This window comes from Bos indicus x Bos taurus, chromosome 21 (assembly GCF_003369695.1).
Source record: "Bos indicus x Bos taurus breed Angus x Brahman F1 hybrid chromosome 21, Bos_hybrid_MaternalHap_v2.0, whole genome shotgun sequence".
In the NCBI taxonomy this organism is placed as follows: Eukaryota; Metazoa; Chordata; class Mammalia; order Artiodactyla; family Bovidae; genus Bos; species Bos indicus x Bos taurus.
The window spans coordinates 6,090,801-6,117,112 of NC_040096.1; the positions used below are offsets into that span (position 1 = coordinate 6,090,801).

The following is a 26,312-nucleotide window of genomic DNA, read 5'->3' on the forward strand; positions in this document are numbered from 1 at the left end:
TAAAGAAGGCTGAGCACCGAAGAACTGATGCTTTCGAACTGGGGTGCTAGAGAAGGCTCTTGAGAGTCCCTTGGATTGCAAGGAAATCAAACCAGTCAATCCTAAAAGAAATCAACTCTGAATATTCATTGGAAGGACTGATGCTGAAGTTCTAATACTTTGGCCACCTGATGCAAAGAGCCAACTTACTGCAAAAGACCCTAATGCTGGGAAAGATGGAAGGTAAAAGGAGAAGAGGGTGGCAGAGGATGAGACGGTTAGACAGCATCACCGACTCAGTGGCCATGAATCTGAGCATACTCTGGGAGACGGCGGAGGACAGAGGAGCCTGGCGTGCTGCAGTCCATGGGGTCACAAATAGACACAATTTAGCAACAGAACAGGAGAAGGTGATGGCACCCCACTCCAGTCCTCTTGCCTGGAGAATCCCACGGATGGAGGAGCCTGGTAGGCTGCAGTCCATGGGGTTGCTGAGGGTCGGACATGACTGAGAGACTTTCCTTTTACTTTTCACTTTCATGCACTGGAGAAGGAAATGGCAGCCCACTCCAGTGTTCTTGCCTGGAGAATTCCAGGGACGGGGGAGCCTGGTGGGCTACTGTCTATGGGGTCGCACAGAGTCGGACACGACTGAAGCGACTTAGCAGCAGCAGCAACAGAACAACAATCCTTACAGAAATGGTTGATGCTGGAACTGGGCAGGAAATACAGAAGATGAGCCTAGAGCATCTTACAGTGCCAAAAGAGAAGGAAGTACTCCAAGAAAAACGCAAAGATGTCAAGGAGATACAGGAGCCAACTAGAAGAGCTCTCAATAGCCATGGTGGAACAAATCAAACAAGATAATCAAAGTACTACTAGATACTAACCCAAACTACACCTAAGTATCAGTAAGTCTGTATTGATAATGAACAACTTATTGACTTTAAAAGGGAGAGAAGAAATAAATCTCCTGTTCAAAATTCCGAATAATGTGTGTAGATTCACCCCCTCCCTTCACCCTTAAGGAGGTGGAACACAACTCCCCTTTCTCCTTAAGTGTGACTTCCTTTCAAAGAGGATGAACCTCTTTTCAAAGAGGATGAACTTTTCAGTGGGAAACCTGAAAGACAGTGCCTCAGCTAGATAATTACGGCCAATATCAAGAGCACCATCAAAATCATGTTGTTAGCATGATATGATGAGAATGGCGATTTACCTGTGCTCTTTCTCCCCAAAACCCACAGCCGCAGTCTAATCATGAGGAAAATACCAGACTAATTCCAACTGAGGGGCTATCTACAAAATATCTGCAACTCTTCAAAATGTCAAGATCATCAAACACAAGGAAACAAAGAAATCTGAGAAACTGTCACAGTCAAGAGGAACCTAAAGAGACAGGACAACTAAAATGGAATGTGGTATCCTGGATGGGATCCTAGAACAGAGAACAGTTATTAGGTAAAAGCTAAAGAAATCAGAACAGAGTATGGATTTTAGTTAATAAAACTATTCAATACTGTTTCAATAATTGTGAGAAATGTGTCTATTAATGTAAGACGTTAGGGGAAGGTGAGTGTGTAATACATGGGAATTCTGTATCAACATTTTTCTGCACATCTATAAAACTGTACTAAAATAAAAAATGCAAACTAATGTCTTCAATGATGAGCCTGCAGCATTTCCACACAGAATATGTCATTATTCTCCATGTGATCCACACCTCCATTTCAAGAATGAACACCACCGGATGCCTTACTTCTAAGTATTTCCTCGGTAACCCCTGTCCTCCTAAGAAAAGTGAAGATGACTTTTCACAGTCTTGAGCCTTTAAGAGTCCTTGTTTTTGTCATCATTGCCTTCCATACATCCATCACCACTTCCACGAAGGCAGCAGAAATGGTGGGGGATGGCAAGTGAGGTGGAGGTTGAAGAGAATATTAAATGGCATTAATTTATTAGTAATATCAAGAAAGGTTTTGTGTTAAAGGTCAAAGTGACTCAATTATTCCTCTCTATATGCAAGATGCACAAACAACTCGTGATAATCCCACACCATCTACTCCAATCAGACAAACGAAAGTCTACTGAGTACCCTATAGTGCCTGGCATACTATGAGTCTTTGGCCACTGGTATTATCCCTGGAGAGAACTTACAGAGTTTTCGCATACTTCAAATGAATCAAATACTTGTAGAATGGTTAGGATCATTTTTCTTTATTCTGACCATACCAAGCTCTAGAAATAAAAAACACAGGTTTAAAGCAAAAAAAGCACTTTGTGCTTCAGTCTTTATGTGAAAACACACACACACACATACCATGCACACACGACTCCTGTCCTCTTAAATTATGAAGGCCAAAGACTTATTACCAAAATATCCTAATAGTCCAAAGCATCAAGCAACTTAATTTCATCGTGGTGTAATTTTATGAAAGTTTGCATTTAATAGAGTATAACCATCCATGTATGTGTAAGTAAAGGGAAAAAGGCTACTGAACTTAGAAAGTTAACGTAATATTCAGTGGTAAAGTTACCATTAAAAACTACAGAGGAAGTCCAGAGATAAGACAGAAAAAAATCTATTTCCCCTCAAAAAGTGCAAGTCTGAAAATCTGATAGCTCATGGAGTCACATATAAAAGAAAATGGTGAAGGAGTCAATTTTCTAAGTAAACATATGTACAATGCAAGTTGACTCAGAATGACTAAAACTCTGAGGATGCAATCTTTAGAAATTCCATTCTAGGTTTCAGTCAGAAAAGGAAAAAAAAACACACTAACAAGGAAGACTTCAGAATTATGTATCAAAATGAACTGCTTCCCAATGTATATCACTTTTATAAAAGATTTTACTGCCCAATGTTAATAGTGTTTAAATTTTACAAATTCATCTTTTCTACTTTACACTTTTCTTAAAAAAGAAAACAATCTAGGCCTCCGAGCTTTCACAATGTTGACCATATTAGAAACTACAAATTTAGGAATTACATGCCATCTAATTTCCATACAGATATCAAGTTAACCTCATTAAGTTAAAACCAAAGCTTCTTGCTTCATATAATTAAAAGAAATCTATATTCATAGAATAAAGAATAAAATAGCTATAAAGCAAAATATATTTAAGATCTGTCTAAAATTATGTAACTTGCACCAAATTTGCCCACATGTCCCCAATTTCCTTTGGCATAAATGATTAGTCATTAATAGCTTTTGCATATTACTTTCACTGAAAGGCCACACATTTTTTGATTAAGGGACACAAATTAGAACTGTGCTTTCAGATTTCACACGAACTGGAAACAAGGTAACAGCTTGCTACTCAAAAAAAGAAATAAGCGTTTCTTTGCAGAATAAACAGAGATACAGGCTGTAAGGAAATAAAATCAGTAACTCCAAGGATACTAGATCTAAGGGGAAAAAAAAAAAAACCAAAAAACATGAATAGCTCACAAATCCCAAGAGGGAAGATAGATGCAGAAACACTACAATGCCCAAAGCATGTAACATGGCTGAGATGGATGTTGATGAGGTCGACTCATATAACCAAGAGCCTGGAACCCAAAATGAAGTAGAAGTGTTATTTTAGTATCACTCGGCTGAGTACCACAGTGTTTCTGTTCTAAAACAAGTGAGGGTATTCATATTTCCTCCAAATTACTGGGCCTCCATATAACAAATATTTATTATCATGTACAACTTTTCTACAAGCTTCCTAAGTTCTGACAGAAAGACCAACAATTTTCATGCAATGTGGACAAGGCAACAGAGGAAATTTTGTAGTTCACTTACTTCAACTCAATTTAAAGTGTAAATCACAAGTATTATAAATGATGAAATCTTGTCAACCTTACCTTTTTAACCTATGTCTGGCCTTACCATCTTAGCAGCCTCATATCAGTACCTAAGTTTATGAGAAAGGAGATAAGTCTTCTACGTAGGGCATACTTTCTGTTGAAGATGAAGTGAAAAGGCTGAAAGTCAGGTATTAGATATGCTTACAGAAATGACCTGATTTTACAGACTTTTTAGGAATCATATGTACTTCTATATTATCAAAGTTAAATGTGAACAAAATAAAGCGGTATTTGTATGTGTCATAATATAATTGTGAATGGCATCACTTTAGGTATGAAGACAGTCAGTACTGGCCACAGCATACTCAAAATGCATCACTTCAATTAAAATCAGTGATTCTCCCTATGGGGTCATAAATCTTACTTGGTTACCAAAAAAGCTGGGTGTTTATCTTTTTTCTTTTCAAAACCATGTGACTGACAATAGAATTAACACAAAGTTAACTACCAGACTGAAGAATATAAATCAGTCAACAGGCTTTTTTGGTAATACAGTATTCACACTAAATGTTTGGCATAATCTAGACCAAATACTCTCAATCATGCTAACATTACGAACAGATGTTGACAATTTATATATACTCCATAATCTTAGAAAAACCACTAAAAGCTGAGAGGATCAATGAAAGAGTTAAGAAATTAGAAAGAACAGAGAGGAAAGTAGTGTTCTCTCTTTACCTTACATACTTGACTCAGCACAGGTGATAAAACCCCTCAGAAATGAAAACATGCTAGAGTTCAATCTAAAGCAGAAAAATATTTAACTGAGAAGGCCTGAATAGAAAATACATGTAATTCATCTTTACCCTAAAAACATGCTTCAAGTATTTTAGCAATTTTTTAAAAGGTCTAAAGTAATCATTAGCATTTCTCTGGCGATTCACATATTTAAATAATGAAAATTGCCTTCTACCTAGCTTTTACTGAAATGCAGTGAACCCTACATGTACAGAGGGAACTTCCCAGGTTCCCAGTTAGTGAAGAATCTGCTTGCCAATACGGGACACACAAGAAATGTGGGCTTGATCCCTGGGTGGGGAAGATCCCCTTGAGGAGGAAATGGCAATCCACTCCAGTATTCTTGCATGGAAAATTTCATGGACAGAGGAGCCTGGTGGGCTGCAGTCAATCATGTCACAATGAGCCGGACATGGCTGACCATACATGCACTCTACGTGTACATACAAAAGGTGCCCTAAATGTTCACTGTGGAATAGTCATTAGTCAATACTGATTCTAAACCCCATTCAGTAGCATACGTTCTCATTTTGGTATCCAGTTCCAGGTCTCAAGAATACGCAAACCCTCAAAGCCCTTTAAAAGTATCTTTAGCTGCACCTTGACAATTAGAAGAATCAGGTAAGAGATTCATTTCTTTATCCGGAAGACAGAAAGTCCAGAGGAAGAGAACAAGTCAAAGATTTCCTAACAACTTTTGCTATTATAAGCACTTCCTTGCATGTAAAATTCCCTAAAAAATCTGTGATATTAAAATAACTCTGAGATTAACAAGAGACTTTATACTCCTGTTATTGGATGTTAGAGAAGTTATTACTTGGCTCATTTCTGAATTAACTCTTACATGATTTCCCTATTTATATCCCCTCTTTAGGACTTACATGAATGCCCTAAACTTACCTTTAGTGCATTTTAAAAGGTGGCAACAAAATACAGATGCTTAAATTTCAATCTAACAAATTCTCTACAAGGGTTTCAAAATGAGAAATCTTATGAAAAGTGCCAAAATAAAACCCTACGTTCTAAACACACCAAAATATTCTTTTGCTTTTAAATTCTTGAGCGTCAAATGATTAACAAAATATTGCATAAAGTTTTATAAGTACTAGAAAATCTGAGATATAACAAATATGATTTATCTTTTTATAAGAGTTTCATAGCCTTTACACATCTGTCACACAGAAACACACAAAAGCCCAGAGTTAATTATACATAAGTGCTTCAGGAGAGTATTGCTTTCATATCATTCACATTATTAAGGTACACAGATTCACTTTTTGCTATAGGAAAAAAAAATCACATTATTTTCTGAAACTCACAAATTTCAAGCTATTACTGAACCTTCCTTCACGAACTCTTGTGAGGTAACTCAAAAGATATTCTGATGGAGGTAGAGGAATGATAGCAAAGAAGAGGGGAAAACAGAAAATTGTGGTTTAATTAAAAAGCAGAGTCATCCAGAATTAACAAGCAACTAATAAGGAATTGGGGAATTCCTATGAGAATAAGAGGGGCTGGGGGAGCTACAAAAAGGTCTCAAAGTCTCCGAGCAGGGTAAATGGTGGAGTGTACCAAAAGACAAATGCAACACATGGAAACACACTGTTCAGAGGGAAAGGCGGAAAATAAGGTCCTGGGAAAGAGAAGTTATTAAAATGTTAAAGACTGGGGCACGGGCAGCGTTTTTGTTTTTGCTGGAAAGCTAGAAGCCAGGAAAGGGGTGCATTGCCAGGTAACTATCCAGAAAAGAAAGCACCGATTAATGAGGTAGGGGCCAGGAATAAACAATGGGGGAGGGGAGGGCTGGCTCGTTACCTTGACGGTGGAAGCTGGTCAGAGCTCCGCGGCTGCTCGGGCGGGTGGGTAGACCCTCTCCTGCCGTCGCTCGCCCCCCAGCCAGCTCACACCTGAAAATCAGAGACCCGTGAGCGGGGCAGAGCCCTGGGGCCGGGGCGGAGGGGGCCCCGGGGCAGAGAGCGGGGCGGGCCGGCAGGAAGCGGCAGGCTTCCCCTCCGTCCCGGACCGGCCCCTTCCCCTCAGCGGGGGTAACCGACTTTTACCTGTCTCCTCAGCTGCTGCCTCCCTTCCTTCTTCCAGCCGCCTCCACACTCACCAACTTCTCCATTGAGGAAACAGCCCGGGCAGGGCCGGACCCGGCTGTCCCTGCTCCTCCGCGGCGCCTCCCGGCCCCAGCCTGCCAGCATCCAGATGGCCCGGCCGGGCGGAGGCGGCGGCAGTGGCCGCCGAGCGTCCTGGGGCAGGGGTGCAGGGAGGAAGTCCCGGCGCGGGCGGGGGGCAGCCCCGGTCCGAGCGCTCGGGGCAGGGGGCTGCCGCGCTCCTGGCCGGGGGCGCCCGGCCACTGAGGGGCCCGGGAGGGCTCGGGGCGGCGAGGGCCTGGCTCTCACGGAGCCCGGAGTGCCGGCCGCCGGGGCGCCAGGCAGGGGGCTTTCGGGATGCACTTTGCACCGGGCCACCCCCGCCCCCTCCCTCCAGCACTTTGGGGTCACTGGGATGGGACCAAACCCTCAGCAGCCAATCAGCGGCCGCACTGGAGCCGGAGCCCGGAGCCGTAAACCAGGTCTGAGGTGGGTGGGGGGGTAGGGGGTGAGGGGGACTTGGTTGGTTGGTTGCTTCCTTCTCTCCTCCTTACCCCAGCGGCCCCCACCCCTTGCCTGCCGTAAAGCGGCCTGCGTATTCGCGACAGTTAGAGGAGGCGTGCCGAGCGAGGCTAGGAGTCGCCTCTGATTGGCCACATTCACTCCCCCACTACCCCCCGCACCTCGCGGCTCCCGACGCTCCGCCCCTGGCGGAGGGACTCCACGCGGTTGCTAAGAAACACTATATGCCGAACAGGACCTCTGCGCAAGCGGGTGGAGGCAGCGCCCTGTACGTTCTGTGAACTACGGTGGCCCGGAAGGGGCCGGCGCTTGCTCGAACGGCAATGCGGCGGCGGCGTGGCTTGAGGCAGGTCTCCAGCAGGTAACTGGAAGAGGTCGCTACGCTCGGCGACGGGGGAAGCGGCTGTGCGGCCGATGAGAGGCTGTTTCGAGGCTTAGGACTGAGGAGGTGTCAGTCCCCAGGAAGCGAGGAGAGGCGCTCCTCGTCCCGCCGCCCTCGGTGCTTTTCAGTCGCGAGCGCCGGCTCCTAGGCTGCGCTCCAGGGCCTGAGGCGCCGTTAGCTCCCGGCTGGGCGCGCCTCGCCTCACTCAGAAGAGGACACTGTGCCTTGGCGGTGACGCTTCAAGGGCTTTCCTGCGAGGACAGCGGCCCTTGAGAATTCCTGCGAATGAAAGGGAAAAGAGTGGAAAATGTGGGAGATGGCCGTGTTTATTAAGTGCGTTTTTTCACTTACCAGGTATTTACTTTAAGCTGGTCAGTGTCCTAGCCGTCAGGGAGACAAAAGCGAACAAGATATATGTAATCCTTTGCCCTCGTGGAGCTTTACGCTTTAGCAAAGAGACTGACAGATACGAAATTATTTACTAGATAGGGATGGGGTCGAGCTTGGCTTGGACGTGATGGCTCTTTTAGCTAGTAAGGGTCTCTGAGGAAGTGATATTTGACTCGCCATCTGAGTGAGGAACACAGCCATGCTAAGATCAAGGGGCGGGGGGAGGGGGGGAGGGGGGGAGGCGAGGGGCGGGGGCGGGGGCGGGGGGGAATTTTGCAGGCAGAGACATCAAAGTCCAAAGTCTCTGACTGGAATAATCTTTGCCGTTGCTAGGAACTGCAAGAAAGAAGGCCAGCTAGTCAAGCAGGGAAACTGATTGATAATGAAGTTGGTTGTGGGAGTGGAGGGTGTACGACAGGCTGCAGATCTTGCAGGACCCTGTAGCAGGTGGTCGGGAAGATCTATTTATGTTTTGAAAAGATCACTGGCTGCTCAGTGGAGAAGGCTGTAGCTGAGAGTGAGGTTACTGCAGATGTGAAAGACTGTTGTGGTAGTCCAGGCAAGAGTTGACATTATCTTAAACTTAGTCACCCAGTACAGCAGACGTTTGGCTACCACCAGTGTCCTCAAGAAACGCCTATCTAATTGTATAAAGAAAGTTTGTATTTCAACATATCAACTACTTTTATGTAATAAAATAAGATGTTTTGTGGCAGATGGGGGTCACTGCAAACATTTCAAATTGATATCCTGCTATTTTATTGTACATTATCATTCATTTATCAAGAATATTCATTTTTCTGCCTTCTACATGAGCTGTTTATTGGCTTAGGTAGGCAAACTGGGCTCAGGCCTACCCAGGGAAGCTCATAGTCAAGTGTGGGGAAACCAAATTAGAAAATTATTGCAGACAATTCAGTGAGACAAATACTATATATAGCCTGAGGGAGCACTTGGCCAAGGCCCTTAATCCTGACTTGGGTATGTGGTAGGCTCCCCAAGACTGGAGGTTTCCTCCTTGAAGGTTGAGAGTGGGAGGGGAAAGGCTGAGTATGATTTTAGGGAGAATGGGCCAAGAAAAGTAGTCCTTAAAGTGCACAGAGTTTCTGAGGCCCTCAGAGAAAACCTGGAGCTAAATTTGTGGGGCACAGACCTAACAAGACCCCAACAGTCAGATCTTGAAGGGCATGCTAAGCCATGTTAAGGAATTTGTACTTTATCTGAATCAAAGTGGAGATGTTTTTCAGAAGGAAGTGCGTGTCAGGAAACAACTACTTAGCAAGGACTATGTTGTGGTTGTCCAGGGTAGGAGTGGTGTACTGTAACAGTGGCCATAAGGGTGGAAAGAAGTGAGGTGAGAGAGGGTCTGGAAAGATAGCCAGGTTTCTTGCTTGGGTGACTAGGCGATACAGGTGCCATATACTGAGATGGCAACTTTGAGAGACCATAGAGTGAGTTGAGTTTGTGCTGAAGGTGCTGTGGAAATTCCAAGTGGAGTTCTCCACTGGCATTTAGATATTTGAGAGTGGACCCTAGAAGAGAGCTAAACCTAACTGTGGATTCTGGAGTTGTTAGTGTGGAGATGTTAATTCAAGATATTGAGAGACTGTGAAACATTAAGGAGACTACAATCAGCTCTCTGTTGTATTCATGGGTTCTGCTTCTGTAGTTTCAGCCAACCTCCAGTCAAAAATATTTGTAAAAAGAAAAAAGTTCCAGGAAGTTACAAAAAGCAAAACTTGAACTTGCCACCAGCTTAGCAACTATTTACATAGCATTTATGTTGTATAATATATTCTAAGTAAGCCAGAGGTGATTTAAAGTATAGGAGAGGATGTGCGTTGTTGTTACTGTTGTTCTTCAGTTGCTAAGTTGTGTCCGACTCTTTGAGACCCCATGGACTGCAACGCACCAGGCTTCCATGTCTTTCACTATTTCCCAGAGTTTGCTCAAATACATGTCCATTGGGTCAGTGATGCTATCTAACCATCTCATCCTCTGCCTCCCTCTTCTTTTGCCTTCCATCTTTCCCATCATCAGGATCCTTTCAAATGAGTCAGCTCTTTGCATCAAGCAGCCAAAGTCTTGAAGCTTTAGCTTCAGTATCAGTCCTTCCAATGAATATTCAGGATTGATTTCCTTTAGGATTAACTGGTTTGATTTCCTTGTAGTCCAAGGGACTCTGAAGAGTCTTCTCCAGCACCACAGTTCAAAAGCATCAATTCTTCGAAGCTCAGCCTTTATGGTCCAATTCTCACATCCATACATGACTACTGGAAAAACCATAGCTTTGACTAGATGGACCTTTGTTGGCAAAGTGAAGTCTCTGCATTTTAATACTCTGTCTAGGTTTGTCATAGCTTTTCTTCCATGGAGCAAGTGTCTTGTACATTCATGCCTGCAGTTACCATCTGCAGTGATTTTGGATCCCAAGAAAATAAAGTTTGTCACTGCTTCCACTTTTTCCCTTTCTGTGTGCCATGAAGTGATGGGACCGGATGCCATGATCTTAGTTTTTTTCAGTGTTGAGTTTTAAGCCAGCTTTTTCACTCTCCTCTTTCACCCTCATCAAGAGACTCCTTAATTCCTCTTCTCTTTCTGCCATTAGAGTGGTGTCATCTGCATATTCGAGGTTGTTGACATTTCCCTTGGCAATCTTGATTGCAGCCTATGCTTCATCCATCCTGGCATTTTGAATGATGTGCTCTGCATATAAGTTAAATAAGCAGAGTGACAATATACAGCCTTGACATACTCCTTTCCCCAATATTGAACCAGACTGTTGTTCCATGTCCAGTTCTAACTGTTGCTTCTTGACCTGCATACAAGTTTCTCAGGAGACAGGTAAGATGGTCTGGTATTGGCATCCCTTTAAGAATTTTCCACAGTCAAAGGCTTTTGAGTAGTCAGTGAAGCAGAAGTAGGTGTTTTTCTGAAATTCCCTTGTTTTCTCTCTGATCCAACAAATTTTGGATGTGCCTGGATTATATGCAAATAAGGGACTTAAGCATCTACCGGTTTTGGTACCTGTGAGGGGTCCTAGAACCAGTTTCTACCCAGAAGTGACTGTAGCAGGAGAAGAACTGAGCAAGGATGTCTGAGAGAGAATCTCCAGAGAGGGAGAAGGGGCTCCAAGAGAGACTGACTTGTCAGGAATTTGTGTGTGTGTGGTGGTGGTGTTCAGTTGCTAAGTCGTGTCCAACTCTTTGCAACCACGTGAATGCAGCATGCCAGGCTTCCCTGTGTTCAGAAAAAGGCAAATTTATTTATTTATTTATTGTTTTAGCGGCACCGAACGCCACGTGGGATCTTAGTTCCCAGACCAGCAATCAAACTTATGCCCCCTTCAGTGGGAACTCACACTCTTAACCCCTGGCCCACCAGAGAAATCCCAAAGCAAAATATTTTTTAATGGAGGGAGTACACAATTATTATCTATGTGAACATGTGCCTATTTTTCCTTTAAAGAATATACCCCTTTGGCCAGCAGTTCTGATGATGTTGTAGTCAGAAACTCCCTTTAGGAAAAAGCCTTAAAGACTTGGCAGAGGTAGGAGAGTGAAAAGATGTATTATAAATTGAGAACCATCATGTATGATAGAGAAGGCACTGAAATAGGGTGGATCAGTGTTAATAGTCACATTGGTAGCCCTAAAGACTTCTTTCTCTTGTTCTGTGTAAGGCTTTTTAGAAAATACAAATTCTTAGAAGAACATTCTTACTAAACATTTGCTTAAATTAGAAAAAAATAGAAGTTTTATACTACTAAGAGCCAGGCTGAAAATTATACAGGATAAGTTTTTAAAAACTTCTGTTTTTTTTAAACCAAACCCACCCAGGAAGTGTAGTATCTAACTGTATATTCAAAGGAATATGTGCAGGACTGCAAGCAGTTTCCAAAGGAATTTCAACAGGAGTGTGGAACAATGGTACTTTACTTGGAATTACTCTTCCTAAAAAAACTACTGTGAAGGCTACTACATATTTTTGTATGTATAATTTCCAATTAAAAAAAATTTAATTTCTCTTTATCCTTAAAATACGTAACTGAATTTTAACTAGAAACCAGTTATATTCAGACATATTAAGTGGTATGATACATTAGCAACTTCTGATCTTTCAATTCTCTCATGATTTCTTCCTGATTTATTATAAAAACAAATAATATCACAGAAAGTTTGGACAACAGCTTATAATACCTAAACTTCAATACAACTACCAACTTTATTTTTGCATACTCTTTTTTTTGTCTTCAGACATTTCATACACTTTCCACAATACATGTGCCCTGGGGGATTCCATGGCAGTCAAGGGGTTTGGACTATACATTCTCTGGTCGGAGAACTAAAATCCCATGATCCATATGGCATGGCCAAAATAAAAAAACTTGTGTTATGAGACTTTATTGCTGCCTAAATAATTGCTGCCTCCTTCTTGGAAACCCAGATTGCTACCTGATGTCCACTAGCACTCTTGGGTTCTGGAATTGCAGAGAGGCTTTATGAGTTATCTGGGCCAGTGATTTTCAGGTTTCTTAGCAATGGGACTCCAGTGTGAAAAAAAAAAAAACAACTGTTGACAGGGGTATTTTACCAGTATGAATGTAAATTGTAAGTTCAGTTTTATAAAGTTTACTGACTATAGAATCAGGCAGTTTTGAATTCCAAAAAGAATAAAATAAACGAATAAATCTGTGAAGTTGTGGAGGAAATGTTCAGTCTCACAGCATCGTCAGCCCCGTGCAGCTCAGTGTGTTGCTAAATGTTGCTTCAACCAAGACATGAAGGTCTCCTAGCTTAACAGAAGTTGGTATCTGAGTTGCGTCCTAGCTTTTCCTTTTCTCTGGTCATTTGAAATCCTTTGTTCAGGTTGCAACAGTTTGCGAGATTACCGAGGTAATTATATCACAACCAGGGAACATGGCATAGAGAATGTGCTACTAGATAATTCTAAATTGATTTATTGTGTTGGTGATGTCAAATTTGATAATTCTTAAACTATAACTTTTCACTGATTTAGCAGTTTAGATTGCATAATATTTTTAGCAAATTAAACTTGATTAGATTTCACCAGACATACTTTACTTTGCATTAGGTGATATCAAATTCACACAAATGGAAACACTAATTTTACAACAGATAAATGAAGTAATTCCAGATCAGCATTTATGATGTTTTAGTTCATAAAACCCTGCTGTGCTTAGTCGCTCAGTCGTGTTCGACTCTTGGCAACCCTTTGATCCTGCTAGGCTAGGCCCCTCTGTCCATGGGGATTCTCCAGGCAAGAACACTGGAGTTTGTTGCCATGCCTTCCTTCAGGGGATCTTCCCAGCCCAGGGATCAAACCAGGGTCTCCTTCGTTGCAGGCAGATTCTTTACCAGCTGAGGTACTAGGGAAGCCCCCATAAACCCCTGACTCAGTCTTAATTGAGTTTCTACCCTGTATAGAAGAGTACTTGATCATTGGAAAAATGTTCCAGCCCCACTGCAGCAACTCTGACTTACTTGGTGCCCAGGGCTCAGGCATTTTTCCTCATGCCCCAGTGAGTTCACTCAGTGACTGAAGTCTAGAACCACTGCCCAGGAGACTGTGTCTCAGCCCTTAAATCAGGCGGTGTTGATAATACAGAGAGAGAGCAGGTTATGCCGTGAATGACAGCAGATACCATTTTTGTGACTACAGGGAAATTGAGACCTACATGTTGTTAATACGGCCACCAGACAGTCTGTCATCTGCCTTCCAGCATAACTTTGTTCAGCAGTACTTGGCAGGAAAGGAAGAAGGGGCTGGATATAAAAATTCCTCTTTTTAGACTTTGACCTTACAGTCCCAAGAAAAAAATGCTGAAAGGAAGGAAGCTAACTGCTGGCTCTCGAGCTTCCTTATAGCCCTGATCAGACTTTTTTTTCCCTTCAGGGTAGTTTTAATTCACCCCTTATTGTGACTCAATGTGTGCAGCTCCAGCACATTGAGCACACTGTTAGGTAACATAGTAAAGATTGAATGAGCTCAGAACTCAAGCCCTACTATGGATAGTACTGCTATGTATAACATTTATTTTTTGGCATGAAAGTTTTATTGTATTTTAAAATTCAGAAGTTAAAAGTTACACAGCAGTTGAAAGTTTTTTTGAGATCAAAATAGTACTAAAATGAACTTTGTAGCTGATTTTAGGATTATTTCAGAGATACATATTACTAATGAACACCAAATGAATGAAGTTAATAGATCTCTGAGAACTTGACTGAAACAGTATTCAGCCATCAAAACATTCAATAAATATTTAATGCCTACTGTGTACCTGGCATTGTGCTAGGAGCTGGGGAAGAAGTGATGAACTAGACTCCTCTTTAAAGCAGGAGTCTTAGAAATCATTGCACAGATCATTTAAAGTACAATTGTGACATATTCTGTAAGAGGACAGTAATTCTAGAAGACTGAGTCTAGGTATCTCAGGAGGACTTAACCTTGCTGGAGAAAGTCATATTTGAAGCTGAGCTATGCTTAGTCACTCAGTTGTGTCTGACTCTTTGTGACCCCATGATGGACTGTAGCCCACCAGGCTCCTCTGTCCATGGGATTCTCCAGGCAAGAATACTGGAGTGGGTTGCCATGCCCTTCTCCAGGGGATCTTCCCAATCCAGGGATCAAACTCAGGTCTCCTGCATTGCAGGCAGATTCTTTACCATCTGAACCACCAGGGAAGCCCAAGAATACTGGAGTGGGTAACGGGAATCTTCCCGACCCAGGAATCAAACTGGGTCTCCTGCATTACAGGTTGATTCTTTACCACCTGAGCTAGTAGGGAAGCCCATATTAGTTTCAGGTGAGCAACATAATGATTCAAGATTTGTATATACTGTAAAATGATCATCCCAATAAGTCTAGTTAATATGCATGTCCTCACATAGGTTTTTTGTGTGTGTGATGAGAACTTTAAAGATTATCCCTCAGCAATGGGAACAAAGTACAATACAGTATTGTTAACTATAGTCATTGTACTGTACGTTACATCCCATGAATGTACAGTCACTGTACTGTGCATTCCCCTGTTTTGCCCACACGCCACCCCCTGTTACTGGCAAACACCAGTCTGTTCTCTGTGTCTATGAATTTTTTGTTGTTTTCATATGTGTGTATGCTCAGTCTTTTTCTACTCTTTGCAACCCTATGGACTGTAGCCTGCCTGGCTCCTGTGTCTATGGAATTTTCCAGGCAAGAATACTAGAGTGGGTAGCCATTTCCTACTCCAGGGGATTCCCAGCTCAGGGATCCAACCCACTTTTCTTGATTTCCTGCATTGGCAAGAGGATTCTTTACCACTAGCACCACTGGGAAGCTTTATTTATTTAGATTCTACATGTCAAAGAGATCATATGGTATTTCTCTTTATCTGACTTATTTCACTTAGCATACTACCCTCAAGGTCCATCCACATTGTCACAAGTGACAAGATTTCATCTTTTTTTTTTTTTAATGACTGAATAATAATATCTGTGTCTATAGAAAAGTCACATTTTCTTTATCCGTTAATCTGTTTAATAGACACTCAGGTTGCTTCCATGTCTTGACTATTGTGAATAATGTTGCATTGAACATAGGGGAGTATATATCTTTTCAAGTTAGTGTTTTTATTTCCATTGGATAAATAGCCAGAAGTGAAACTGCTGTTTCATGTAATAGTTCTAGTTTTAATTTTTTTGAGGCCCTCCATACTGGTTTCTATAGAGACTGCACTCACTTATATTCCTGCCAGCAGTGCACAAGGATTCCATTTTCTCCACATCCTCACTGAGACTTGTTAGTTCTTGTCTTTTTTATAAACAGCCGATATAATAGGTATGAGGTAATATCTCATTGTGGTTTTGACTTGCATTTCCCTGATGACTAATGATGTTGAGCATCTTTTAGTATTACCAGCTGGCCATCTGTATGTCTTTGGAAAAATGTCTGTTCAGATCCTCTGCCCATTTTTTAATCAGCTTTTTGACTTGGGAGGATTCTTTGCTATAGAATTTATGTGAATTCGTTATATGTCTTGGATATCAACCTCTCATCAGATATGTGGCTTTCAAATATTTTCTCCCATTTTGTGGGTTATCTTTGCATTTTACTACTTGATTCCTTTGCTGTGCGGTTTATAGAAACTAAGTGTGTGTTGATGGATGAATGGATAAAGAAAATAACAAAAACACCAAGCTCATGGATGCAGAAAACAGATTGGTGTTTGTTAGAGATTGGAGGGGTGGGTGGAGGTGGAGGGCAAATGAGCGAAGGGGATCTGAAGTTACAAACAGTCAGTTATAAAATAAATAAGACGTGGAGCTGTAATGTACAGCAGAGGTCCCCAACGCCTGGGCCAGGAGCCGTTACTGTCATCAGGCCGTGGTCTGTTAGGAACCAGGCTGCACTGCAGGAGATGAGCAGGGAAGCTTCCTCTGTCTTCCTTCTGTATTTGCAGCCACTCCTCATTTCTCGCATTGCCACTCATCTCCACTTCCTGTTAGATCACCGGCGGCTTTAGATTCTCACAGAGCAAACCCTACTGTGAATTGCACATGCAAAGGATCTAGGTTGCACACTGCTTAGGAGAGTCGAGAGTCGTAAGCCTGACAATCTGAGGTAGAGCTGGGTGGTGATGCCTACAACTGGGAAGGGGCTGCAAATACAGATTATCATTAGCAGAGAGGTTTGACTGCACAGAGCCATAATAAGTCAACTGCTTGCAGACTCATCAAAACCCAGCAGTGAGTGGCAAGTGACAATTAAGCTACATCTGGTGGTAGGCTTTCTAGTGATAAGTGAGCTGATGCACTTCAACTGCACAGCTGTATCTGGTGGCAGGATTTAAGTCAGAATCTGATACTTATTTTAGTCTGCACTTGGCCTGCTCATTATTTTATTTGCCACTTCTGTCTGTGCCCTCTTTCCTGCTCTACACACTTGTCTTAGTCACAGCTTTGGTAAACCCACATGCTAACCCTAGCCAACATGAGTGGAAACCAAACATCACTGGAGAGTTTCTTTGAAAAGAGGGCAAGATTCAGTGATAAGACAGCAGAAAACTCTTAAGACTGTCAGTGAAAAGAAAGCTGCATATAAAAGAAAAACTGAGTTCCACTTAAATTATGGGTTCATTGCATCAGGTGCTTCATATTCTCCAAGCTCGCTTTGTATCATATGTGGAGACACTGGCTATCCAACCAAGCCATGAAACTTTCGAAAATGCTTTGCCACTTGGAGACCAAGCACTGTGCATTAAAAGACATGTCTTTGGAGTTTTCCAAAAGAAAAAATACATGAATACGAAAAACAGAAGCAATTATTGAAGGCCACCACTTCATCAAATGTGTCTGCACTGAGAGCGTCATTCTTAGTGGCTGACAGCACCTCTAAAGCTAAGAAGCCCTTTCCTGTTGGTGAAGAGCTGATCCTGCCCGCTGCTTAAGGACACTGTCCTGAACTTTTAGGAGAGGCTTCAGTTCAAAAGGTGACACGTGTTCCTCTTTTGACTAACACCATAACTAGATGAACTGATGAAACAGCACAGGATCCTGAGGCACAATTATTAGGGAGGATTAATGAGTCGCTGTGGCATGTAATCCATGTTGACAAGTCTACCGGTGTTGACAACAAGGCAACAAAGCTTGTCTTCATGCAATATTTTCAGGAGGGTGTGCATAACAATGTTATGTGCGCTTTTGTTGCCAGCCAACACCACAGCTGCAGAACTATTCCAGTCATTGACTACTTCTCGGGAAACTGAATTGGTCATTTTGTGTCAGTATGTGCCCGAATGGAGAGGCTGCCGTGACTGGACAACTGTTTGGCTTCACTAATCAGGTCAAAGAGGTCGCCTCTGACTGTTGAGTCTTCACATGGTGTCATCCATAGAGAAATGCTGGCTAGCCGAAAAATGCCACCTGAGCTTAACAGTGTTTTGTAGGATGTGATTAAAATTGTTAACCACAGTAAGGTACATGCCCTTAACTCACTTCTGTTCACATAGCTGTGTGAGGAGGTGGACGCAGAGCTTATATGTCTTCTCTTATACACAGATAGTTTTCTAAAGGTGGATCACTGGCCAGAGTTTTTGAGTTACAAGAGCTGCTCCAGAGGTTTCTTTTAGAAAAACAGTCACCACTGGCAAAACATTTCACTGACACAGAATGGGTTGCAAACCTTGCTTATTTGTGTGACACATTCAACCTTCTCAGTGAACTCAATCTATCACTATAGGGAAAAGGACCAGTGTGTTCAAGCTGGCAGAAAAAGTGGCTGCATTCAAAGCCAAACTGGAATTATGGGTCGATGAGTGAACGTTGGGATTTTTGACATATTTCAAACATTAGCAGAGATTTTGAAAGAAACTGAGTCGAGGTCTTCTTTCTCCCAGCTGGAGCATGATCACCTGTGTCAGCTTTCAAAAGAGTCAGCATAACTTCCCAACCACAAAAGACCTCTGAACTGGGAAGGAACAGACCCATGACCTATTTGTGAATAAGCCAGGTGAAAAAGTAGAGGATCAACTGCTTGAGATCACAAATTACAGTGGCCTTAAAAGTATGTTTGAGACAACTTCAGATCTCCGTATGTTCTGGATTAAACTCAAGGCAGAATATCCTGAGATTGCCACAGAAGCACTAAAAAGCCTGCCTCCATTTCCAGCGTCTCCTCTCTTTGTAAAGCGGGGTTTTCTGCAATGACAGCAACCACGACGAGATTATGGAGTAGACAGACACAGGCAGCACACTTCGGGCATCACTGTCTCCCATCACCCCCAGATGGGACTGTCCAGTTGCAAGAAACCAAGCTCAGGGCTCCCACTGATCCTGCATTATGGTAGGTTGTGTAATTATTTCATTATATATTATGTAATAATAAAAGAAATAAAGTGCACAGTAAATGAGCTTGAATCCTTCTAAAACCATCCCCCCTCAGCCCCCAGTCTATGGAAAAATTGTCTTCCATGAAACCAGTCCCTGGTGCCAAAACGGTTGGGGACTGCTGATGTACACCTTGGTTAATAGTCAGTACTATTGCCTTTGAAAGTTGCTAAGAGAGCATATCTTAAAAAGTTCTCACCACACACAAAACTTTTTTGAAATTTTGGTGATGGATGTTAACTGGATATAACATGGTAGTCATTTTGCAATATATAGATGAGAGTGTCATGTTGTACACCCGAAACTAATATAATGTTATATATCAATTATACCTTGATTAAAAAAAAAAGAATCTGGTAAACAGTGACTTCTATTTGTGCCTTCCTTAACTTGCCACCGCCTTAAAAATGGGGGTGGAGCATTGTTTTTTTCTCCCCTCATGTTCATTCTCTTTTAGCCATTTTACACCATAAATAGAAGTGAAAAGGCTGTAACAGAAAGGAGTCGGCGGACAGGGCCTGGAGTCCGTCCCACTCTGTGTTGTCTTGTTTCCGGCTGGAGCACAGGAAACACTGACAGATGTGCACTGGGGATTACTGTGGAGACAGTCACACTTAACCCTTCCAGTGTCATCACGTCCTGGAACATGGAAGGAGAATGAGGCTTAGTAGCTTGCCCTGTGGTAACCCTGATGTGGTGGAGACATGTGACTGTAGACCCCAGGTTCCAGGCTCTTACCAGTATAGCGCTTTGGGAGAAAAACACTTTTAATCACTTAATAATATATTTTAAGTCTTTATAAGTTAATTATCAGGCTTTTGCTTTATGCGAAAAAAAAAAAAGAAAAAAATCACCTGACCTGTATCAGAGTTCTGCCAATAAGAATTTAATAGGAGGTCAATTTACAAACATGAGACAGGGTCTAAGTGTTCTTAGTGTTTTAGCAGTAACCTGGAAACTTGTTAGAAATAAAAGTTGGGGGGCCCCATCCCAGAACTCCCAGGCATGGTCTGCTCTTATGTGCCTTGCAAGTGATTCTGGGGCAGCTGAAACTTGTTCTAAGGAAATGAGCAAAGGACGGCGTTCCCTGGGGCCCGGTCACTATGTGCTCTCGGCCTGGAGGTAGGTAGAAGGAACAGTTCCTGAACCTGGAAAGAACAGCCTGTCCCCACCCACCGCCACCACAGGTCTCCTTCTGCAGCATGTATGGGCGTGGAGAAAGGGGAAGGGTAGAACCAGTAGCACAAAGGGAAGGTGCCTAGCCCAGGACACGGTGTGGGAACATACCCTTCCTCTCCTTCTGCCTCTGGGGTAGGGAGGTGCTCTTGAAATTGGAGTTGACCAGCGGTGATTGCCTTGGCAGTGGACTTGGGTGATGGGAACCTCTGTCCTTTCATTTTCTGGGCCTTCTCAGTCCTTCACCACCTTTTCAGCCTTTCCAAACCTTGGCACTGCCACCCAGGGTCTCCTCCCCCTCCCAACTTTCTGTAGAGTCTAACCAGACCCAGACCCATTTTATTTTTTTGGACAAAGTAAATGCTGTGTTAGTTGGGGGGAAGGGACTGGAATCTCAGAAGCAGCCTTTGTTTAGAGTGCCTCAGCTTCTACTTTAAGAATCATAGCATCCTTGTAAATGGAGAGAGAGAGAAAGTAGCTGTCAGCCTTTGGTCAGATTTGAACCTACTGTTGCGTTGGGCATATTGTTGCCCCATATTGAGAGATTCCAGTCACTTAGGAAACTATTAGCTTCTCATAGAAAAGTTTTTTTTACTTAATATATTGATCATGAAAGTAGTTATTTTCCTGTATTCTGAATTTAATGTAGCAGTTATATATAAAAACTTTATAAAAGAAATAGTCATCTTTTTTTTTATTAAAAGACAAGGTGTAAATTACTAACAGCTTCTTTTTTGATAATTTTAAAATTAAGCTGTGGGAGAATGTTGTAAATAGACAGCACTTAAAGGTGCTATTTCTTAGGAATTTTTTAAGTAAATATTTTTAAATAACCATTCTCAGTTTTCAATCTGGAAATAATTAAGATCAGAGTTCTAATATGTTTACATGCATGCGTGCTAAGTTGCTTCAGTTCTTTCTGACTCTTCGCGATCAAACCCATGTCTCTCACATCTCTTGCACTGTTGTTGTTCAGTCTCTCAGTCGTATCCGACTGGGAACCCATGGACTGCAGCACGCCAGGCTTCCCTGTCTATCATCAGCTCCCAGAGCTTGCTCAGACTAACATCCATCGAGTTGGTGATGCCATCCAACCATCTGGTCCTCTGTTGTCCCCGTCTCCTCCAGCCTTCAATCTTTCTTAGCATCAGCGTCAGGGTCTTTTCTAACGGGTCAGCTCTTTGTATCAGATGGCCACAGTATTGGAGCTTCAGCTTCAACATCAGTCTTTACAATGAATATTCAGGATTGATTTCCTGTAGGATTGACTGCTTTGATCTTTCAGTCCAAGGGACTCTCAAGAATGTTCTCCAGCACCACAGTTCAAAAGCATCAGTTCTTCAAAGCTCAGGCTTCTTTATGGTCCAACTCTTATATCCATTTATGACTACTGGAAAAACCATAGCTTTGACTGTATAGACCTTTGTTACGAAAATAATGTCTCTGCTTTTTAATACTCTGTCCAAGTTTGTCATAGCTTTTCTTCCAAGGAGCAAGCATCTTTTAATTTCATGGCTTCAGTCACCATCTGAAGTGATTTTGGAGCCCAAGAAAATAAAGCCTCACCATTTCCCTTGTTTCCCCATCTATTTACCATGAAGTGATGGAATCAGATGCATGATCTTAGTTTTTTGAATGTTGAGTTTTAAGCCAGCTTTTTCACTCTCCTCTTTCACTTTCATCAAGAGGCTCTTTAGTTCTTTGCTTTCTGCTGTAAGGGTGGTGTCATCTTCATATCTGATGTTATTGATATCTCTTTCAGAAATCTGATTCCAGCTTGTGCTTCATCCAGCCCAGCATTTCTCATGATGTACTCTGCATAGAAGTTAAATAAGCAGGGTGACAATATACAGCCTTGATGTACTCTTTCCCCAAGTTTGAACCAATCTATTGTTCCATGTTCAGTTCTAACTATTGCTTCTTGACCTGCATACAGATATCTCAGGAGGCAGATAAGGTGGTCTGGTATTCCCATCTCTTTAATAATTTTCCATAGTTTGTTGTGATCCACACAAAGGCTTTAGCATAGTCAATGAAGCAGATGTTTTTTCTGGAATTCTCTTGCTTTTTCTATGATCCAGTGGATGTTGGCAATTTGATCTCTGGTTCCTCTGGCTTTTCTAAAACCAGCTTGAACATCTGGAAGTTCTCCGTTCACATACTGTTGAAGCCTAGCTTGGAGAATTTGAGCATTACTTTACTGCTGCTAAGTCACTTCAGTCATGTCCGACTCTGTGCGACCCCATAGATGGCAGCCCACCAGGCTCCCCCGTCCCTGGGATTCTCCAGGCAAGAACACTGGAGTGGGTTTCCATTTCCTTCTCCAATGCATGAAAGTGAAAAGTGAAAGTGAAGTCGCTCAGTCGTGTCCGATTCTTAGTGACCCCATGGACTCCAGCCTACCAGGCTCCTCTGTCCATGGGATTTTCCAGGCAAGAGTACTGGAGTGGGGTGCCATTGCCTTCTCCCATTACTAGCATGTGAAATGAGTGCAATTGTGCAATAGTTTTAACATTCTTTGTCATTACCTTTCTTTGGGATTGGAATGAAAACTGACCTTTTCCAGTCCTGTGGCCACTGCTGAGTTTTCCAAATTTGCTGGCATATTGAGTGCAGCACTTTCACAGCATCATCTTTTAGGATTTGAAATAGCTCAGCTGGAATTCCATCACCTCCACTGTTTTTGTTCATAGTTTTGCTTCCTAAGGCCCACTTGACTTCAGTCTCCAGGATGTCTGGCTCTAGGTGAGTGATCAGACCATTGGGTTATCTCTTGCATTGCCAGGCAGGTTCTTCACCACTAGTGCCACCTGAAAAGCTCAAAGTGTTAGTTGCTCAGTCTTGTCTGACTCTTTGCAACCCATGGACTAAAACACACCAGTCTCCTCTGTCCATGGAATTCACCAAACAAGAATACTGGAGTGGGTAGCCATTCCCTTCTCCCGGGGATCTTCCCAGGGATCAGAACCAGGTCTCCTGCATTGCAGGCGGATTCTTTACTATCTGAGCCACCAGGGAAGCCCTAATATGTTTATATTTTAGTATTTATATTAATTAATTCCTTGATATTAATGAAGTCCTATGCATATTGTTGCTAAGGATCAGAAGGCTAATGTCTATACCCAAGTTATGTTTTTTTTAATTTAGTTTTAATCTGAGCTCATTGTAAATTCACTTGAAGTTGTAAGAAATAATGAGAGATCTTGTGTACCCTCCAATGGTAGTGTCTTGCAAAATTGGAACCGTACCACAACCAGGATTGATATTGATACAACCAGTGTACTGCTCCTAATTGGACTCTCCTTTTGCCCATGTTCATTTCTGTGTATGTATATTTAGTTCAGTGCAGTTTTGTCACACAGATAGATCAGCATGTTCCCCATCAGCTGTTGTCATAGGGCCTTTACAGCCCTGCTCACCAAGTGAAAACGACCCTTCCTGTCCTCTGGCAATCACTGATCTCTCCAGTGCTCTACTTCTGGGCGTTTCAAGATTGAACCGTACAGTATGCAGCCTTTTGACATGGGCTTTTTCCTCAGCATGATCCCCTTAAGGGTCATCCAAATCATTGCATGTGTCTGTAGTTCTTTCCTTCTTATTACTGAGTAGTATGGATATACCATAGTTATTTATTCATCCATTTATAGTTAACTATTCATCATTCATAGTTAACTGTTCATCCATTGAAGGGCATCTGGATTGTCTCTAGTTTTATGCTGTGAATAAACCTACTATGAACTTTCACATACAGGTATTTGTGGGAATATAGGTCTTTATTTTCCTGGAATAAGTGCCCAAGTGTGTCATTACTGGATCCTATGGTAGTTGCATACTTAGTTTTTGTTTTGTTTTAAAGACTGTATATGTTTTAGAACAGTTTGAGGTTCACAGCAAGATTGGGAGAAAGGTACAGGGGTTTCCCGTATATCTTCTGCCTGCACACATACATAGTCTCCCTCATTATCAGCATCCCTCATTCAGATCGATCAGATCAGTCACTCAGTCTTGTCCAACTCTTTGCGACCCCATGAATCGCAGCACGCCAGGCCTCCCTGTCCATCACCAACTCCCGGAGTTCACACAGACTCACGTCCATCGAGTCAGTGATGCCATCCAGCCATCTCATCCTCTGTCGTCCCCTTCTCCTCCTGCCCCCAATCCCTCCCAGCATCAGAGTCTTTTCCAATGAGTCAACTCTTCGCATGAGGTGGCCAAAGTACTGGAGTTTCAGCTTCAGCATCATTCCCTCCAAAGAAATCCCAGGGCTGATCTCCTTCAGAATGGACTGGTTGGATCTCCTTGCAGTCCAAGGGACTCTCAAGAGTCTTCTCCAACACCACAGCTCAAAAGCATCAATTCTTCAGTGCTCAGCTTTCTTCACAGTCCAACTCTCACATCCATACATGACCACAGGAAAAACCATAGCCTTGACTAGACAAACTTTTGTTGGCAAAGTAATGTCTCTGCTTTTCAATATGCTATCTAGGTTGGTCATAACTTTCCTTCCAAGGAGTAAGCGTCTTTTAATTTCATGGCTGCAGTCACCATCTGCAGTGATTTTAGAGCCCCCCAAAATAAAGTCTGACACTGTTTCCACTGTTTCCCCATCTATTTCCCATGAAGTGATGGGACCAGATGCCATGATCTTCGTTTTCTGAATGTTGAGCTTTAAGCCAACTTTTTCACTCTCCACTTTCACCTTCATCAAGAGGCTTTTGAGTTCCTCTTCACTTTCTGCCATAAGGGTGGTGTCATCTGCATATCTGAGGTGATTGATATGTCTCCCAGCAATCTTGATTCCAGCTTGTGTTTCTTCCAGTCCAGCGTTTCTCATGATGTACTCTGCATAGAAGTTAAATAAACAGGGTGACAGTATACAGCCTTGACGTACTCCTTTCTCTATTTGGAACCAGTCTGTTGTTCCATGTCCAGTTCTAACTGTTGCTTCCTGACCTGCATACAAATTTCTCAAGAGGCAGATCAGGTGGTCTGGTATTCCCATCTCTTTCAGAATTTCCCACAGTTTATTGTGATCCACACAGTCAAAGGCTTTGGCATAGTCAATAAAGCAGAAATAGATGTTCTTCTGGAACTCTCTTGCTTTTTCCATGATCCAGCAGATGTTGGAAATTTGATCTCTGGTTCCTCTGCCTTTTCTAAAACCAGCTTGAACATCAGGAAGTTCACGGTTCACATATTGCTGAAGCCTGGCTTGGAGAATTTTGAGCATTACTTTGCTAGCGTGTGAGATGAGTGCAATTGTGCAGTAGTTTGAGCATTCTTTGGCATTGCCTCTCTTTGGGATTGGAATGAAAACTGACCTTTTCCAGTCCTGTGGCCACTGCTGTTTTATCCAAATTTGCTGGCATATTGAGTGCAGCACTTTCACAGCATCATCTTTCAGGATTTGGAATAGCTCAACTGGAATTCCATCACCTCCGCTAGCTTTGTTCGTAGTGATGCTTTCTAAGGCCCACTTGACTTCACATTCCAGGATGTCTGGCTCTAGGTGAGTGATCACACCATCGTGATTATCTGGGTCATGAAGATCTTTTTTGTACATTTCTTCTGTGTATTCTTGCCATCTCTTCTTAATATATTTTGCTTCTGTTAGGCCCATACCATTTCTGTCCTTTATTGACAGAAATGGTATGGACCTAACAGCTGTGGCTGTGGGGGCACAGGAGGGCCTAGAGGAGCTATCCCATGTTGAAGGTCAGGAAGGGCAGCGGTGAGGAGATACCCCTCATCTAAGGTAAGGAGCATTGGCTGCACTTTGCTGGAGCAGCCGTGAAGAGATATCCCACGCCCAAGGTAAGAGAAACCCAAGTAAGACGGTAGGTGTTGCAAGAGGGCATCAGAGGGTAGACACACTGAAACCATACTCACAGAAAACTAGTCAATCTAATCACACTAGGACCACAGCCTTGTCTAACTCAATGAAACTAAGCCATGCCCGTGGGGCAACCCAAGATGGGCGGGTCATGGTGGAGAGATCTGACAGAATGTGGTCCACTGGAGAAGGGAATGGCAAACCACTTGCCTTGAGAACCCCATGAACAGTATGAAAAGGCAAAATGGTAAGATACTGAAAGAGAAACTCCCCAGGTCAGTAGGTGCCCAATATGCTACTGGAGGTCAGTGGAGAAATAACTCCAGAAAGAATGAAGGGATGGAGCCAAAGCAAAAACAATACCCAGCTGTGGATGTGACTGGTGATAGAAGCAAGGTCCAATGCTATAAAGAGCAATATTGAATAGGAACTTGGAATGTCCGGTCCATGAATC

At 42.6% G+C, this 26,312-nt stretch overlaps 2 protein-coding genes across 9 annotated transcripts in view; one reads left to right on the plus strand and one right to left on the minus strand.

The window, feature by feature from the left end:
• ASB7 (ankyrin repeat and SOCS box containing 7) overlaps nt 1–7,172 on the minus strand; it is a 55,651-nt gene extending 48,479 nt beyond the window's left edge. The window contains exons 1-2 of one of the 3 annotated variants that reach the window (XM_027521653.1): nt 6,687–7,160; nt 6,389–6,480 (exon numbers count right to left, since the gene is read on the minus strand). The gene's annotated coding sequence lies outside the window, so the exon portion shown is untranslated. Of the gene's footprint in view, nt 1–6,388; nt 6,481–6,633 lie in introns of all 3 variants that reach the window. The other 2 variants (XM_027521652.1, XM_027521654.1) reach the window with 2 other exon arrangements.
• A 251-nt stretch (nt 7,173–7,423) lies between these two features.
• LINS1 (lines homolog 1) overlaps nt 7,424–26,312 on the plus strand; it is a 32,789-nt gene continuing 13,900 nt past the window's right edge. The window contains exon 1 of one of the 6 annotated variants that reach the window (XM_027521651.1): nt 7,424–7,927. The gene's annotated coding sequence lies outside the window, so the exon portion shown is untranslated. The remainder of the gene's footprint in view (nt 7,928–26,312) is intronic. The other 5 variants (XM_027521650.1, XM_027521649.1, XM_027521646.1 and 2 more) reach the window with 5 other exon arrangements.